The sequence below is a fragment of the Ananas comosus genome, linkage group 8, assembly GCF_001540865.1.
Source record: "Ananas comosus cultivar F153 linkage group 8, ASM154086v1, whole genome shotgun sequence".
Classification (NCBI taxonomy): Eukaryota; Viridiplantae; Streptophyta; class Magnoliopsida; order Poales; family Bromeliaceae; genus Ananas; species Ananas comosus.
This window is the reverse complement of record NC_033628.1, coordinates 4,996,262-5,009,228: the sequence shown is the minus strand read 5'-3', so window position 1 is coordinate 5,009,228 and position 12,967 is coordinate 4,996,262.

The following is a 12,967-nucleotide window of genomic DNA, read 5'->3' as shown; positions in this document are numbered from 1 at the left end:
AAAATCTTTGGGAAGTCTTCTAACCAACAAACCAAATTTCGTGGCAAACGGAGTCTCCTACGTCGCACACGAGCCAAAACGCCGAAGCTCGCTGCTGGAAATCTGCTGAAACTGCAGTCCTCTAGCTTCAAATTGTGGAATTTGAGTAATTTGGGAAGTTTAGAGGGGTTGAAATGCAAATTAAGGGTTCACTGTGAAGAGGGGTTGAAAATAGCTTACTGGGGTCGAATACAATCTATTTATAGGGAGTTAGAATGGTCCAATAAACCCCAGGAACAAAAACTGCTAACCTACACTGTTGCAGAAAAACTCAAGATCTGGGCGCCCAGAACTTCCAGCCTGCACAAACAGTATCTCGGTTCCTCCGTCCGACGGTCTGCTACTCCGCTACTCGGTTCCGGCGGATCTCACCTACCACACCCACGTGTCAACATAATCGATATTCACGATGTAAATTTTCGGATCCAATTTTCGGGTGGCCTAAATAGGGTTCGAAATGGCTGCAACATCTAATATAAAACAGCACTCAAGATCTAGGCGCCCTAAACCCATTTCTGAGCACCCTAAATTGGCAAAACTCCAGTTTTGCTTATTTGAGTGCCAATTCCATTTCTGCATCCATTTCGTGCAGAAACAACTTCGACTCAGTCCGACACTCTTTAGATGTGTCGACCAATCGCTGATACTATAGTCATTCCGTCAACTAAACCCTAGGGACACTACATGGAAGATATTAGAATAGGTATAAATTGATAAAAATTCAAAACTGAAATTTTCAAGTTCCAGGATCCGGACCCTAAAAGAAAGGTCCGGATCTCGTAAGCCTCTCTGGTTGATATGGAGCGAAGGTCCGGACCTTGGCTCCAGGGTCCGGATCCCGTACGTCGGTTTTCCTGTTATGCAAGGAGGATTCGGACCTTCAAGATCTGGACCCTACTGGAAGGTTCGGACCCTAAACCCGACGTGCGTTTTCCAAATATGGTTTTACGGTTTCCAAATATGATTTTTTTTTTCAATCATAATTTATTTCTAATGGCTTCCAAATATAGTTTTTCAATCCTAATCTATTTCTAATGTCTTCTAAACTTATAAATAAGATGTGGAGGTGTCTCTAAAATATGTGAAGCCTACATTATCTATTCAAAACCCTAGAAGCTTGTACTTAGCCGTTTTCCTCATCGTCTACAACAAGTTTCTCGCAAATTGATTCTTGATGCCTTAATTCGTGATGTTTTCTAGAATCAATTTGAGAATTGCTTAGAGATTATTCCCACAGATCTTTAATGATATTCTAAACAATAAATCATTATTGACCGTATTGTTCTTGCTCTGGACGGAGTGTGCCCGTGGATTCTAGTCAGCGTCGTGGATTCGACGAGTCGAAGCTTTGTGGATTCGAAGTGTGGACCTTTCGTGGATTTGGGACGTAGCGTTCGTGGAGTCAGACGTGGGGCGTGGACAACCCGACAGCGTGCGCGAGATCTGAAGAAGATAAAAGAGAGGTTTGGGTCCGTGGATTCGGTAATCACCTTGTAATCTTTTATTTCTTAGTGGGTTGTTATCACGTGTTAGTCCCGTGGGTTTTTCTCCAAATTGGAGTTTTTCCACATAAATCTCAATGTGCTATTTTATTTTTTGCACTTATTTTTTATCGCATTGAGATTTGCTATTTTGGGCTATACACCTATTCACCCCCCTCTAGGTGTTTGATAGTATCTAGATAGATTCTAGGGTTTCCATAACCAACAAGTGGTATCAGAGCAGGATCTACATTTTTAACTTTGATTATTGTAACATACCGAAACCTCGGTAATAAAATTCGAACCTTGGTCAAATTGGCCAAAGTGCGAGGTTGGTACACTTTGGAGAGGCCGAAGGCATCTAATAATGCAAAAATGCATTACAGGGGATCTTCAAGAGCTTTGGAAATCAAAATCTGCAAACTGCAGGTTTTGTGCTCTCGGGGACCGGTCCCTAGTGGGAGAGACTGGTTCCCGAACGCGTAGGCAGCGAGATGGCTGAGAAATCGGCTAAGTCCTGAAAAATCAGCTCTCGGGAATCGGTCCCTGCGAAGAGAGACCGGTCCCCCAGAGACCGGTCCCCCAGAGGGAGACCGGTTGCATCGCGCGCAGCCTGTGCAGTCCGTGGGAGAAGCTCTCGGGGACTGGTCCCAGGTCGGGGAGACCGGTCCCTCACTGCGAAAAATGCCCAGTCTGGACAGTGCACTGGAAATAAAGTGGAGGGGCCTTGTTGTAATTGTTACAACATGATATAACCCTACACCCTTCACTCCCACAGCCATTTTCACCTTCCCAATTCACTCCCTTTCTTTCTCTCTCTAGAACCCAAGCTCCAAGGCAAGGAGAAGGTGGGGAAAAGCTTGGAGAAGGTCGATTTTGGAGGTTTGGTGGTTCTGGAAGCTCTCCAACAAGAATGAGCTTGCTAGAACTTGGGCCAAGGTAAGTTTTTAGCATATAGAGCTCTAGGGTTTGGATTGTAACCTTAGGTTTTGGAGTTTTGGTCTCTTTAGAGGCTTTAGAAGAGTAGTAGAGCCTTGAACACCATGAAACTCTAGTTTTCTTCATGGTGCTCTAATGGGGGATTTCTAGGGTTTGCATTCTAAGTCCTAGAGATGACAGGGATGGTTCTAAATGAACTTCTAGAGGTTAGACAAGCTCTTCTTTTGCTTGTTGTAGAGATCAAAACCTAGGGTTTAGCAATGGGTTTGGTTAGGGCACCAAATTTGGGGCTTTTGCCCTAGGAGTTTTCGAGGGCGAATTGATCTCGTAGAAACCTAATTGGGGGTGTCCTCGACGCGTTGGACAACTCCGTTCGACATTACGAAAATGTTTAAGTATGGTTCATGTACAAAAGGTCTAATACGGCATTATTTTGGTTATAGGACGCGGAATCGGCTTCGTAAAGTTCGGGAGTCGTCATATTCTACACCTACACAACCACTTGAGGTGGGTGATGCATTCCAAGGACCTCGAAAATTCCTTTATGTCTAAAGTGTCATGTTTGAACATATATGTATATATTGAGCATATTGCATAGTAGGGTTAATTATGAGCTTTTATGGCATGATTGTGAATTTAATTTCGTATGAAATACTTGTAAGAATGTGCGGATTGTAAACCCTATTTATAGATAGGTTAGTGAACAAAAGTGACACATGGACATAGATCTAGTGAGTGACATTGATGAGTCTAGAACACTTAGAAAATAAGTGTGGCATCTGGTATGAGAACAAGAACATAGCACTTAGAAAAAAAGTGTGGCATGACTACAAGAACTTAGTAGTGTATGTGACACAAGTGATGGTAAAGAATGCAAAGAAAAGAATGATTGAGATATTATGACATTTCAACCTTAGAGTTAAGGGTTATTGAGCATGGTCTTTCTTAAAGTTAAGGAATGGATTAAACTTGGAATCCTCAATGTAGGATTGATCGTACTCACCTTTAGTCCTTGCTCGAGGGTGGTAGCTTCCCCTCGGGCGATGTGCTCCGGAGTTGACATTACTGGGTCGTAGCGGGTATCTCCTCAGAGGACAGTCCTATCGGGTTGTAGCGAGTATCTCTCCGGTTAATAGAATTTTGGGTTGGTGAGTTTGTTGAGGGCGAAACCTACGGGTTAGCCAAGAGATTCGATAAAGAAATTGTGATCCTGCATTCATCATGAGCATTATATCGAGCATCGCATTTTATATTGTTCAGCCATATTAGTTGCATTCGTTAGTTGGTTACTTTCTTTCGTTTATCCTATTATGCCTGATTAGACCTAGTGGGATAGTCGGCGTGGTTGGTTGCCGAACCCACTGAAAACTTTGTTGTAGTTCTCACACCTCTATTTCCACAGAGCCGGGACCGAGCGAGCCGGCAGACGACCGCGGTAAGGGCATCGCGCCCTAGGTAGAGACCGCCCGAGATGTTTTATTTCTTAGTTGCATACCCTTTTGATATATCATCTTTTATATTTCGATGATTATAGTTGTTAAATGAAAGGACATGAATGATGTAAAAGAGTTAATTTAATATCAATGTTATATTTTGGAGGAATGAGATGTAAAAAAAGAAATGATGCAAAATTGTAATTGATTTCCTAAGTGTAGTTATTTAATTTTACTATTGGCTATTGCTTGACCTCGTGCAAGTCATTGTGTATGCTTCCGCTTATGCAAACTTTATACTCTATTGATATTTGTTGTTAAGCCTTGGGCGGACGGGGGAGGCTCTGTCCTTTCGGCGTCTGTTCGACGCTCTCAAACCGGCCAAAAGGATCGGGCTCGGGGCGTGACAGATAAGATGGTATCAGAGCATAAAGAGCCAAAAAATGAAAGCATAGGATGGACCTAGAGACCGTTAGGAATGGAAAACCTTAAGGATCTAGGAAACGTGAGTGACACTTAATAAGTTATAGCGAAGGCATGGATTGGGTCGATGTAATTATGTCTCTAATGTGGTTAGAGACTAAACTTAAGTTGTTATTTATTTTCTTTTCCTTGTGTTGTGATCGGCGGCCGACGACATGACGCTTTGGAATGAAAATGAATACACTTATATGCTTTCGCCGGATTGGGTGTAATCGAGTATGTTGTCTAAGTAACTAACGTGAGTTGCTTCGTTTCATGAAGCAATGACACCTCGTGGACGACCTAAGTTGCCTCGTGGTCGACTGCGGACGAGGTCTATGGCCGAGGAGTCAAGTACGGCTCCCGTGCAACCCGGAGCAGGTGGCGACTGGGAGCTTCGGGAGCAGATGGCCGCGCTTATTCGCGTAGTGCGGCAGCAGGCGAAATCCGTTCAACCCCAGCAGAATCCGTTCAGTGCCAAGGGGAGCAAATCCAGAGGCTCCAAGAGGCCTTGGAGCGGCAGCAGGCGGCGGTGGCGGCGGCACCCCTGGAGGCTGTGTACCCTGCGCCTCCTGCAGTGGTGCCGAGTGCAGCCGAGGCTGTGGCCGCGGCGGCCGTGCCAGTTACGATGGTGCCGGCAGGATCGGGGACCTCAAACCCCGATAGTGCGGCGGAGGAGACGGAGCGGGAGCGCGCGTTGGCAGCTCTCATTCAGTTCCAGAAGTTCAACCCACCTACCTTCGAAGGGGGAGTGGTGGAACCGGCGGTGGTGGAGTCTTGGATTGACTCCATGGAAACACTTTTTGAAGATCTTAACACCTTGGAGAAGGACAAGATGTACCTCGCCATACATTGCCTTGAGAAGGCGGCGAAAGTGTGGTGGAAGCGTGTTAGGCGGGATCGATGACCCGATCATCCGCCTATGTTGTGGGAGGAGTTCCGAAGGGCAGTGTTCGCCAATTACTTTCCCGACACGGTGAAGCAAAAGTTGCAAGAGAAATTCCGCAAGCTGAGGCAAGGGGATCGCTCCGTGGCGGACTACGAGCAGGAGTTCTCCCACCTCATTGACTGCGTCCCGGATGTTGTCAGGGATGACCGGGACCGAGCGAACTGGTTCCTACGAGGATTGCGGCCGGGGATTCATAGGGCCGTGCAAACCCTTAAGCTCACGACCTTTGCGGAGGTCTTTGCTAGGGCTTTGTGGGCGGAGCATGGTTATGCCCACGAGCGCGAGGAGCGCGAGTCCGCAGCGGAGGCAAAAGAGAAGAGCAAGAAGCGGATAGCGGGTGGTACCGGGGGCCGGCCAAATGCTAAGAAACCCCTTCGGTATCCCCGACAGCAGTCGAGGGGTTGGAGGCCATCCCGTTGTGTTATTTGCGGCAGTAACTATCAACCGCCGTCATGCCTGCAGCAGGAGGGAAAATGCTTCAAGTGTGGCCAACCTGGGCATGTGTCACGAGAGTGCCCTAGCTGGGGTCAATCTGCACCGACCTCGACATTAGTTCCTTATACCCCGAGATAGCAGGCGGGGTTACCGCCGGCTATGTCGGCTGGACGCTCATCTTCATCGCGTCAGCCGGAGGCATCGAGAGCACCGAGTGGACGGGTTTTTGCCACTCAGGTGGAGGAGGAGCCAATTTTTGTCCCCGACGATATCGTGGCAGGTATTATCTCGATCAGAGGCACTAGAGCTAGAGCTTTATTCGACACTGGTGTATCGTATTCATTCATAGATGCATCATTCGCTAGGACTCATGGCATTAAGATTGTACATCATTATGATTATTGGACGGTGAATTCGGTCGAGCATACTTTCCATGTTCACGAAGAGTGTGTAGCGTGCCTAGTGCAGATAGGTGAATGGGTCATGCCGATCGATCTGTTGGTGTTGAATTGAATGTAGGGTTTCGACGTGATCTTGGGGACCAACTGGCTCTTCAAGTATTATGCCGTGATAGATTGCGAAAGTATGGTGATCACATTTCGTGAGCCTAATCGAGAGAAGCTAGTGTATCAGGCGTCTAAAAGCTCGCTCTTCGCGGCGACCGTGTTGGCGACACGGGCGAGGAAGATGATAAAGGGTGGTTGTGAAGCCTATTTGGCGACAGTGGTAGAAGCCCCGAAGGAGCACTCGAAACTTAGTGGTATTCGGGTGGCGTGTGAGTTTCCGGATGTATTTTCGGCGGAGTTACCGGGTTTGCCACCGAACCGGGAGATCGAGTTTGTTATTGACTTGGTACTCGGGGCGGCTCCAATTTCGAAGGCTCTGTATAGAATGGCACCGGCGGAGCTAAAGGAGCTCAAGGCACAGTTGCAAGACTTACTCGACAAAGGCTTTGTGAGGCCCAGCGCATCACCCTGGGGAGCTCCGGTGCTATTCGTTAAGAAAAAGGAAGGCACACTTCGACTCTGCGTAGGTTATCGCGAGTTGAACAAAGTGACGATAAAGAATAAGTACCCGTTGCCGAGGATTGACGACTTATTCGATTAGTTGCAGGGGTCAAGGGTATATTCAAAGATTGATCTTCAATCGGGGTATCATCAGTTGAAGATACGGCCCGAGGATGTGCATAAGACGGCGTACCGTACGCGGTATGGCCATTACGAATTCACGGTGATGCCGTTTGGGCTCATTAACGCCCCGGCAGCATTCATGGACTTAATGAATAGGGTATTCCATCCGCTATTGGACCGGTGCGTCGTGGTATTCATTGACGACGTATTGGTATATTCTCGGACCGAGGAAGAACACGAGGAGCACTTGAGGACCATGTTGGAAATACTCCGAAAAGAGAAGTTGTATGCCAAGTTGAAGAAATGTGACTTTTGGCTATCGGAGGTCACTTTCCTTGGTCATGTAATTTCGTGCGATGGTATATCTCGGTGGACCCGAAGAAAGTTGAGGCAATTAGAGATTGGCCTCGCCCGATAAGCGTATCGGAGGTCCGCAGTTTCCTTGGGCTAGCGGGTTATTACCGGCGGTTCGTTGAGAGATTTGCTAAAATAACTACTCCACTAACGCGCCTTACGCACAGAGGGGTGAAGTATGTTTGGAGCCCCGAATGCGAGCGGAGCTTCGAGGAATTAAAAGAAAGATTGACCACGACCCCGGTGCTTGCTCTACCGACGCCGAGGGAGACCTTTGTGGTTTATAGTGATGCTTCCTACATTGGACTCGGGTGTGTCTTGATGCAAAATGGGCGGGTTATAGCTTATGCTTCACGCCAATTGAAGACTTATGAGAAGAACTACCTGATCCACGATCTGGAGCTAGCGGCGGTTATTTTCGCCCTAAAATTATGAATGTATTACCTATGCGGGAAACATTGTGAGATCTACACGGATCACAAGAGCCTTAAATACTTGTTCACCCAGAAGGAATTAAATATGCGACAACGGCGGTGGTTAGAGTTGTTGAAAGATTATGACATCACTATACTTTACCACCCGGGAAAAGCCAATGTCGTGGCCGATGCACTTAGTAAAACATCGGGAGAAAATTTGGCTTCGGCAATTACACCCTAACCGTTGTTACAAAAGGAGATGCAACGGCTTGGATTGGAAGTAGTAGCGCCGGGAGTGCCGGCTACACTTGCCGCGTTGGTGGTACAACCGACCTTGTTGGAGAGGATCAAGGAGTTGCAAGCTTCCGATGAGTATCTCCAAAAGGTGCACAGAGAAGTTGAGAGTGGTAGTGCCGATGATTTTGGCATTGGGATCGACGGCGCACTTCGGTTTAGAAACCGTTGGTGTGTGCCTAAGAACAAGGACATCCGTAGGGCGATTATGCAAGAAGCGCATCAATCTCCTTATAGTATACACCCGGGCGGCACCAAAATGTACCAAGATTTAAAATTGCATTATTGGTGACCGGGCATGAAGAAAGACATTGGGGAGTTTGTTGCGCAATGTCTTACTTGCCAACAAGTAAAAGCGGAGCAGCGGTTTTCGGTCGGAAAGTTGCAAAGTTTACCTATACCTGTTTGGAAATAGGAAAATATCGCAATTGACTTCGTGACTGGGTTGCCTCGATCTCAAGGTGGACATGATACAATTTGGGTGATAGTAGACCGGTTGATGAAGTCGGCACATTTCCTACCGATTCATATTACTTGGTCGGGGGGCAAGTTGGCTCAACTGTATATCGACGAGGTTGTGAGACTTCACGGGGTACCGGTGTCTATTGTATCAGATCGGGACCCGAGGTTCACATCTTACTTTTGGAGGAGCCTACAGGAGGCCTTAGGCACATGGCTCGACTTTAGCACGGCATTTCATCCTCAAAGTGATGGTCAATCGGAAAGGACGATACAAATACTTGAGGATATGCTCCAAGCGTGTGTATTGGACTACAAGGGCGGTTGGCACGATCATCTACTGATGGCGGAGTTCGCGTACAATAATAGTTATCAAGAAAGTATCGCGATGGCGCTATTCGAGGCCCTTTATGGAAAGAAGTGTCGCTCTCCAATCCATTTGAGCGATGTGGGCGAGAGAGCGGCTCTCGACCCCGATGTAGTGCGGGAGGCGGAGGAGAAGGTTTGCCTCGCCCACCAACGGCTGGCTACAACGCAATCCCGGCAAAAGAGCTATGCCGACAAACGGAGAAAAGACATAGAGTTCGCAGTTGGCGACCATGTCTTTCTAAAAGTATCGCCGATGCAGGGAATTAGATGGTTTGGGCTCCGTGGAAAGCTAAGTCCCCGGTACCTTGGACCGTTTGAGGTATTGGAGCGAGTCGGCGCGGTGGCATATAAGATAGCATTACCACCGAGGCTTGCGGGAGTACACGACGTGTTCCATGTATCGAATCTCCGCAAGTACGTTCATGACCCCGAGCATATCCTGTCGTTTGAACCGTCCAAGATCCAAGAGGACATGACCTATGAAGAGTTCCCGGCATACATCATCGACCGAGAAGTAAGAAGACTACGAAAACGAGAGATCCCGTATGTTAAGATTCATTGGTGCAATCACGATGATCGGGAAGCTACTTGGGAAGTCGAGAGAGCAATGCGGGAGCATCATCCTCACCTCTTTAACGAGCTGAATTGAGGTATGAGTTTAAGTCTAAATTAAGTAAGTTTCGCGGACGAAACTAAATTTAAGGGGTGGAGAATGTAACATACCGAAACCTCGATAATTAAATTCGAACCTTGGTTAAATTGGCCAAAGTGTGAGGTTGGTACACTTTGGAGAGGCCGAAGGCGTCTAATAATGCAAAAATGCATTACAGGGGATCTTCGAGATCTTTGGAAATCAAAATATGCAAACTGCAGGTTTTGTGCTCTCGGGGACCGGTCCCTGGTGGGAGAGACCGGTCCCGGAACGCGTAGGCAACGAGATGGCTGAGAAATCGGCTAAGTCCTGCAAAATCAGCTATCGGGAACCGGTCCTTGCGAAGAGAGACCGGTCCCTCAGAGACCGGTCCCATTGAGGGAGACCGATTGCATCGCGCACAGCCTGTGCAGTCCGCGGGAGAAGCTCTCGGGGACCGGTCCCAGGTCGGGGAGACCGGTCCCTCATTGCGAAAAATGCCCAGTATGGGCAGTGCATTGGAAATAAAGTGGAGGGGCCTTGTTGTAATTATTACAACATGATATAACCCTACACCCTTCACTCCCACAGCCATTTTCACCTCCCCAACTCACTCCCCTTCTTTCTCTCTCTAGAACCCAAGCTCCAAGGCAAGGAGAAGGTGGGGAAAAGCTTGGAGAAGGTCGATTTTGGAGGTTTGGTGGTTCTAGAAGCTCTCCAACAAGAAGGAGCTTGCTAGAACTTGGGTCAGGGTAAGTTTTTAGCATATAGAGCTCTAGGGTTTGAATTTTAACCTTAGGTTTTAGAGTTTTGGTCTCTTTAGAGGCTTTAGAAGAGTAGTAGAGCCTTGAACACCGTTGAACTCTAGTTTTCTTCATGGTGCTCTAATGGGGAATTTCTAGGGTTTGCATTCTAAGCCCTAGAGATGGTTGGGATGGTTCTAAATGAGCTTCTAGAGGTTAGACAAGCTCTCTTTTACTTGTTATAGAGATCAAAACCTAGGGTTTAGCAATAGGTTTGGTTAGAGCACCAAATTTGGGGTTTTTGTCCTAGGATTTCTCGAGGGCGAATTGACCTCGTAGAAACCTAATTGGGAGTGTCCTTGACGCGTTGGACAACTCCGTTCCACGTTACGAAAATGTTTAAGTATGGTTCATGTACAAAAGGCCTAATACGACACTATTTTGGTTACAGGACGCGAAATCGGCTTTCGTAAAGTTTGGGAGTCATCATATTCTACACCTACACGACCACTCGAGGTGGGTGGTGCATTCCAAGGACCTCGAAAATCTCTTTATGTCTAAAGTGTCATGTTTGAACATATATGTATATATTGAGCATGTTGCATAGTAGGGTTAATTGTGAGCTTTTATGGCATGATTGTGAATTTAATTTCGTATGAAATACTTGTAAGAATGTGAGGATTGTAAACCCTATTTATGCATGACAAGTGACAAGAACCTAGATGGGTTAGTGAACAAAAGTGACACATGGACATAGATATAGTAAGTGACGTTGATGAGTCTAGAACACTTAGAAAACAAGTGTGGCATCTGGCATGAGAATAAAAATATAGCACTTAGAAAATAAGTGTGACATGAGTACAAGAACTTAGTAGTGTATATGATACAAGTGATGGTAAAGAATGCAAATAAAAGAATGATTGAGATATTATGACATTTCAATCTTAGAGTTAAGGGTCATTGAGCATGGTCTTCCTTAAAGTTAAGAAATGGATTGAACTTGGAATCCTCAATGTAGGATTGATCGTACTCACCTTTAGTCCTTGCTCAAGGGTGGTAGCTCTCCCTCGGGCGATGTGCTCCGGAGTCGGCATCACTGGGTCGTAGCGGGTATCTCCCCAGAGGACGGTCCTATCGGATTGTAACGGGTATCTCCCCGGTTAATAGGATTTTGGGTTGGTGAGTTTGTTGGGGGCGAAACCTACGGATTAGCCAAGAGATTTGGTAAAGAAATTGTGATCCTGCATTCATCATGAGCATTATATCGAGCATCGCATTTTATATTGTTCAGGCATATTAGTTGCATTTGTTAATTGGTTACTTTCTTTCTTCTATTCTATTATGCCTGATTAGACCTAGTGGGATAGTCGGCGTGGTTGGTTGCCGAACCCACTGGAAACTTTGTTGTAGTTTTCACACCCCTATTTCCACAAAGCCGAGACCGAGCGAGCCGGCAGACGACCGTGGTAAGGGCATCGTGCACTAGGTAGAGACTGCCCGAGATGTTTTATTTCTTAGTTCCATACCCTTTTGGTATATCATCTTTTATATTTCAATGATTATAGTTGTTAAATGAAAGGAAATGAATGATGGAAAAGAGTTTATTTAATATCAATGTTATATTTTGGAGGAATGCGATGTAAAAGAAGAAATGATGTAAAATTGTAATTGATTTCGTAAGTGTAGTTATTTATTTTCACTATTGGCTATTGCTTGCCCTCGTGCAAGCCATTGTGCATGCTTCCGCTTATGCAAACTTTATAATCTATTGATACTTGTTGTTAAGCCTTGGACGGACGGGGGAGGCTCTGTCCGTTCGGCGTCTGTTCGACGCTCACGAACCGGCCAAAGTATCGGGCTCGGGGCGTGACAATCATGGGTGAAGGTAGTAACATTAACCCACCTCCGCTTTTTGATGGCACAAGTTATGCCTATTGGAAAGTTCGTATGAGAGCTTTTCTAATATCCATTGACGAGCGGGTTTGGCAATCCGTTGAACTTGGATGGAAACATCCTACCGAAAAGGTCGAAAATGTTGAAAAGCCAAAATCACGGGATAAATGGAGTAAGGAAGAGAAAGATTTATCCTCTTACAACGGAAAGGGAATTAATGCTTTATCTCAAACTGAATTTTCATGAGTTTCGGCATGTGAAACCGTGAAAGAAATTTGGGATACTCTTCAAGTTACGCATGAAGGAACTAGCTTGATAAATGTCCAAAAATTACAAATGTTAATGAGCAAATATGATTCAATTTTTATGGAGGAAAATAAGACCTTTACCGAGTACTATACTCGACTTCAAGATGTAGTTAATACATGTGTGAACTTGGGAGAAAAAAATCCCGAAATCTAAGGTTGTAAGAAAAATCCTTCGAACTCTTCTCAAAAGATTTCGTCCGAAGGTTGCGGCAATAGAAACTATCAAACATTCGGACGAAATGAAAGTAGAAGAATTAGTAGGCACTTTGCAAACATATGAAATGGCTTTTCCTACTAATCAATCTTCTTCCAACTTGTCTTCCAAAGTTTCAGATATTGCACTCAAATTGACAAAGGAGGAAGACGTGGACTCGAATTCTGATGGAGACATTTCTATTGCCGACTTCGAACATCAAATAGCGCTCCTAACGAAGAAGTTTCGTCGGAACTTCCGGAAGAACAAGTCCAACAAAGCTTCATCTTCGAAACAAAAATCTTCTTCTAAAGATTCTTCAAGTTCAAAATTAAAAGAAAAGAAACTTGCAAAACTTTCTAAAGAAAAAGATATTTTTGAAAGGAAAATCCAATGTTTCAAATGTAAAGGTTACGGCCATATTTCCACGAATTGTCCC